The sequence below is a fragment of the Pinus tabuliformis genome, chromosome 1_2 (assembly GCF_031772625.1).
Source record: "Pinus tabuliformis cultivar Carrire ecotype Pingquan chromosome 1_2, CPIR1, whole genome shotgun sequence".
In the NCBI taxonomy this organism is placed as follows: domain Eukaryota; kingdom Viridiplantae; phylum Streptophyta; class Pinopsida; order Pinales; family Pinaceae; genus Pinus; species Pinus tabuliformis.
In genome coordinates this window covers 963861036-963867213 of record NC_142298.1, presented here as the reverse complement: position 1 = coordinate 963867213, position 6178 = coordinate 963861036, and the positions used below count along the sequence as shown (strand labels likewise).

General features: G+C 39.8%; 2 pseudogenes; both read left to right on the top strand.

Moving 5' to 3' along the window:
• Nucleotides 1-617: 617 nt before the first annotated feature.
• On the top strand, nucleotides 618-1022 carry LOC149209192 (FAM10 family protein At4g22670 pseudogene; annotated as a pseudogene).
• Nucleotides 1023-5346: 4324 nt separating this feature from the next.
• Nucleotides 5347-5751, top strand: LOC149209191 (FAM10 family protein At4g22670 pseudogene; annotated as a pseudogene).
• Nucleotides 5752-6178: the final 427 nt, after the last annotated feature.

The following is a 6178-nucleotide window of genomic DNA, read 5'->3' as shown; positions in this document are numbered from 1 at the left end:
GTTCAAATACATAGCAACTGTCATGCAAAATAGCTCTCCGGTGGATGAATTTTACAGGAGGCATGCTCTCAAGCTCCTGCGTGTATGCTTGTCATCAGTTCTGAATCTGAAGGGAAATATTACAGTTGAGGATGTTACAGGACATTTGAAGCACGAATACTTTTTTGGCTCTGTTGGAGATGATTGTCATTTTCTCATATGAGACATGCGTACACCTGCACCTAACAAGCCTCAACAATCAGTTGTATCTCATCAGAGTGAAGTTAACTCTTTGGCCTTTAATGAAGAATCCTGCAACTTGGCAAAGTATCAGGCAAATCCAAGGATTGCACCTGTCATTGCTAAAATGATAGGCAAGTTTGCTGGAAAATGAACGGTATCTTGGTTCAGAGTCTTTAATTTGGTCCGGGAGCAGGTTAGTTGCCCTGTTAAGAGTAGCTAATTAATTTTGCATCTTGGACGAATGGCATTTATCAAATAAACAATACCGAAGCTCAGGTTCTTTCAGTTTGTCTTTTTCTCCCAAGTTTTGATGATAGTTTAGTTTAAATGCATGCATGGTTTGGTTTTTTTCATCGACTGAGGGAGGATTTAGGTGCTTTGGAAACGAATTTGTCATGGACGTCAGCAAAGTGAATCAACTAAAGCTTTTTATCAAACAATGCGACAGCAATCCCGCCGTTCTTCAGGACCCAGCTCTGAAATTTTTCAGGGACTATCTTGAAAAGCTCGGCGCCAAATTACCGGATCCTGCATATAGCAAGGGTGAAATGGCAAAGTCAAAAGCAATGGAAGCAATGGCAGATGGTGATTTGGATGAGGCTGTAAATCATCTCACAGAGGCTATTGAATGCAATCCCACATCCGCGATCATTTATGCTACTAGAGCTAGTGTGCTTGTGAAGATGAAGAAACCTAATGCTGCCATTCATGCTAATGTTGCTATCAAGATAAATCCAGACTCTGCAAAAGGTTACAAATGGCAAGAGCAATGCTTGGTCACTAGGAAGAGGCTGCCTTGAATGGACTAAACATTTTTACAGAAACACTTCTTTTCCTTTCCCGTTGCAAACATACTGGTGTATTGACTACAAGGGGTGTGGGCACGCCAGGTACTCCTATGATGGTTTCTAGTCCTTCAATGAATCCTGTTTACTCACCACCTCCAGGTGTTCGTATACCAGTCTTTGAGTAGCTTTTACATCGACTTTTACACTGTTGTTATGGAAGCACATGGCAAGCATAAATGCGTGGTGTTATGGGTGTTCAAATGGCTACATTCCACCTCAAACTTGTATGCCGGTGGAGTCCTGATGAGTTTGAGATTTACAGAGATCATGGTGTTGCAAATCCTTCAGATGGCTCGTAGTGCATGCATTAAGCATCAAATTCTTTTGCAAAGTTTTGGTTCACGGTATTATTTTAATGTAACAAGCTCATGTTGGTGTAGCTCTTTTAAATACAATCGCAGCTGCCCAATCATCCCAAAACTCTATGTTGGCACAATCATAAAATTCTGGGCAGGTAAACCCACGAATAAGGAGCAGAATATCACTATCCGGTCGTCTGGAGGACTGACAGAAGAGGAGATATAGAAAATGGTGAGAGAGGCTGAGATGCATTCGCAAAAAGATCAGGAAAAGAAGGCATTAATCGATGCTAGAAATGCTGCGGACAGCACGATATACTCAGTAGAAAAGCCCTGCAATAATTCCGGGCTGCAAAAGCAGTGAAGGTTATGTGATATTCAAGTATACAGGTCTGTTAGATATGTTGGCATGAGAGCAGGTCGCGATGGTGTGGATTATGGTGTTTCCTTTGATGTCAAAAGTGGTGTCCAAGTCGATTGGGAGAATTCAAAACTTCTGATGAACAATTCCTTGCTCTGTGTTTCCAGCGATTGGTTCATGACATTTTTTGGGCATTAGTTTCAGACCGGGATCTTAGAAAACTTAAGGAAAGAAATGTTTGAATCTACCTATTACGAGGCCTATGTTCATGCCCTCAAAGTTTCAAGAAAGCCGGAAATGCAGAACCTTCAGTTCAATGAACAGCTCGTATATCTTAAATCCAGTGTACAGGATGTTGAATATAATGTTGATTGGCGTGAGGTTTGTAAGGATCAGTGTGATTCTGTTGATGAAAGTCAAGAAAACTCTAGAAAACACCATAAACTTTAAATGCTTGAATGGATTTCAGTCCAAAGGAGAGCTGTCAGTTAAGGCAAACTAAAGACCGGTACACAGGTGGCAGTTTCCTATGTTTTAGGGGATTGGAAAACATGGAACCTTGAAGACCCATCACAGCCACCGCCAGAAGGAGAGCAGATGTCAAAGAACGAGAACCATTGTAATTAAAGCCATCATGCATAACACGGTGCTAGAGTCCTACTTGATTTAGATCTCCTCAACTCCAGTCAACAGTCAGTAGTATTTATTAGTTAGTTAAATAGCTGATAAAGTGTCATTAGAGTTAGTGATCGAATTTCCCTCATGCTGGAGGAGGAATCTCGATCAGTTAGAATAAGAATTTTATATATAGCTGAAGCAACAATGTAATGGGGGTTGGATATTTTATAAAACAGAGTACTGTTTTGGCTTATGTAAAAAACAAAGTTCAGTAATATAAGTTGGTTGTTTTACTTCTCAAGATTCATAAGGGATTTTCATGTTCAGAATGTGTTATGGTATACTCTCTTTAGTGTTTTCTTTTTACAGTTGTATAAATGCATAATCACTCAGAATTCATTGATTATGCTCTGATTTCCTGTATGCATTTGTAAGCTGTGGTTTTATATGAGTTGTGTTCTGAGCATCTAAATGCTAAATGCCCTGACTTCTATGTAAGGCATCATCATTGTTTACTGAAGTATGCTTGACTCCATAGGCCCAATGGAAACTTGTCTAATGTTTGTCCAGCCTTTATATTTGTCATTGTTATTTCACAAGAGTTAGCCATCTAATAATTAGTCAAAATCAATAACCTTTGAGAGAGCCCTCTTAGGCTAAGGAGGCTAAGCCTTAGTCAAAAGATTGGTGTGAAATAGTTACTTGAAGTCTACCTGGGTTGCAACCTTCCAGGGCTTGATTTTGAGATAACATTTTGGTGCGTCTGCCGGGAGTCTGAAGATTATTCATTCCCGAAATCAAGAGACTGAACTTCTGAAGGTAGCAGGAGCTCAGACATCATTTTGAGGCTGCAAAACTACCTTGGCGACTCCACACATCGAATAAGAAATTTGAAGGTGACTCCACTGCTAGAAGATCAGTAGCTTGATGAAGTTTCAAGATGAGTTTCACTGCAAGAATGAATGCCAGGTATGCTCCTATGAGTCGGTCTCATATCCCTGGTTTTCCAAATCCTATGCCCAAGGTTGATTGGTTAGATGATCTTCCAATATTCAAAGATGAAAAGAAAGACAATGCTGCTCTTCACTTGGTTAGGTTTCATATGCATGTACGTAGTCTGAAGGTTCATTTCCCTGAAGATTGTCTCATGAAGATGTTTATGACCACGTTAGAAGGAAAAGCATGGTCTTGGTATAAAAATTTGGAAAATGGTTCAATATATTCGCTTGCTAGTTTTCATGATGAATTCTATGAGATGTATAAAGAATGTTATCCATCCTTATTGTTGCTCAAAGATTGCTGTAGACATTCTTTAAGTCTTATTCAGTACTTGGAGGATTGTTATGATGGTGATGAATTTATGGATGAAGAAATTTTAGAGGCTCTTCATAACAATGCATTTCAGCACCAAGAAGAAAGTATAACATCCTATGAAAAGCAGCATGAAGATCAGCAGGGGTTTATTTGTGAAAACCATGTTCAATCCCCTGATATGAATGAGAAGATGCAACAAACTTGCCAGTCTTTTGGTCATAAAGAGTATGAAATTGATTGCAAACAGCAAGAAGAAGTACTGGAAGATAGCTTTTACGAACCTCAGGCAGAGGAAAAGGTTGGTTTTTTATGTCAAACTTCTCAGCAGCTTACAACAATAAATGATCATAAGAAAGAGGAAAATTACATTGTTTGTAGGCAGCCTTCAGAAAAGCAGTTCGATAGCATATCAAAAGAATCTTGTGTGGTTGAGAATCAGTTGTCTAAAGATATAGAATGTTATGATGATCATCAACATAATCATGTATTCTTTGACCCTATAAGTGAATATATGGACAAGCTTTGCACTCCGATCTTTCATTTTCATTTTCATTATGAAGATCAAGTATATTATGAGTTGGTTTGGTTGTCACACTACCATGGTTATTTTGAGGTTGAATGCAGTGAAGAGCCTCCAATATCAGAAAAGACAATTGATTGGCTTTATTGGAAATATCATGTTGCTTGAGCTACAAGTGTAACTTGCAGCTGATAGGGTAGGTAGGTAGGAAAATGCAAATAAGCTCAAGGTCAACTGAGCATTTTTCAGTAGATGTAGATTTCTTTCTCCTACAGTGATCATCAAGTTTAAGCCCGAGGTGAAGGCCCAAGAAGCTGGAAAGGGATGTTCGTCAAGCAAATTTCTGTTTATCATAAAGGATAAGGCACTGGACCTGAGAGTTCTTAGTGTACCACAAGGACACACTATCCCAAGTGGAGCCACTGTTATCACTGAAAATTCTAATGCCAAAATTTCTCATACTAGCTTGAGGACAAAGCGCATAAAGCCTTTTTGTAGTTTCGCAGCGCAACATGTTTTAGGCTGCGCTACAAAATTGCGAATTTGTTCGAATACATAGCAACTGTCATGCAAAATAGCTCTGGGGTGGATGCATTTTATAGGAGGCATGCTCTCAAGCTCCTGCGTGTATGCTTGTCATCAGTTCTGAATCTGAAGGGAAATATTACAGTTGAGGATGTTACAGGACATTTGAAGCACGAATATTTTTTTGGCTCTGTTGGAGATGATTGTCATTTGCTCATATGGGACATGCGTACACCTGCACCTAACAAGCCTCAACAATCAGTTGTAGCTCATCAGAGTGAAGTTAACTCTTTGGCCTTTAATGAAGAATCCTGCAAACTTGGCAAAGTATCAGGCAAATCCAAAGATTGCACCTGTCATTGCTAAAATGATAGGCAAGTTTGCTGGAAAATGAACGGTATCTTGGTTCAGAGTCTTTAATTTGGTCCGGGAGCAGGTTAGTTGCCCTGTTAAGAGCAGCTAATTAATTTTGCATCTTGGACGAATGGCATTTATCAAATAAACAATACCGAAGCTCAGGTTCTTTCAGTTTGTCTTTTTCTCCCAAGTTCTGATGATAGTTTAGTTTAAATGCATGCATGGTTTGGTTTTTTTTCATCGACTGAGGGAGGATTTAGGCGCTTTGGAAACGAATGTGTCATGGACGTCAGCAAAGTGAATCAACTGAAGCTCTTTATCAAACAATGCGACAGCAATCCCGCCGTTCTTCAGGACCCAGCTCTGAAATTTTTCAGGGACTATCTTGAAAAGCTCGGCGCCAAATTACCGGATTCTGCATACATCAAGGGTGAAATGGCAAAGTCAAAAGCAATGGAAGCAATGGCAGATGGTGATTTGTATGAGGCTATAAATCATCTCACAGAGGCTATTGAATGCAATCCCACATCCGCGATCATTTATGCTACTAGAGCTAGTGTGCTTGTGAAGATGAAGAAACCTAATGCTGCCATTCATGCTAATGCTGCTATCAAGATAAATCCAGACTCTGCAAAAGGTTACAAATGGCAAGAGCAATTCTTGGTCACTGGGAAGAGGCTGCCTTGAATGGACTAAACATTTTTACAGAAACACTTCTTTTCCTTACCCGTTGCAAACATACTGGTGTATTGACTACAAGGGGTGTGGGCACGCCAGGTACTCCTATGATGGTTTCTAGTCCTTCAATGAATCCTGTTTACTCACCACCTCCAGGTGTTCATATACCAGTCTTCGAGTAGCTTTTACCTCGACTTTTACACTGTTGTTATGGAAGCACATGGCAAGCATAAATGTGTGGCGTTATGGGTGTTCAAATGGCTACATTCCACCTCAAACTTGTATGCCGGTGGAGTCCTGATGAGTTTGAGATTTACAGAGATCATGGTGTGGCAAATCCTTCAGATGGCTCGTAGTGCATGCATTAAGCATCAAATTCTTTTGCAAAGTTTTGGTTCACGGTATTATTTTAATGTAAAAAGCTCATGTTGGTGTA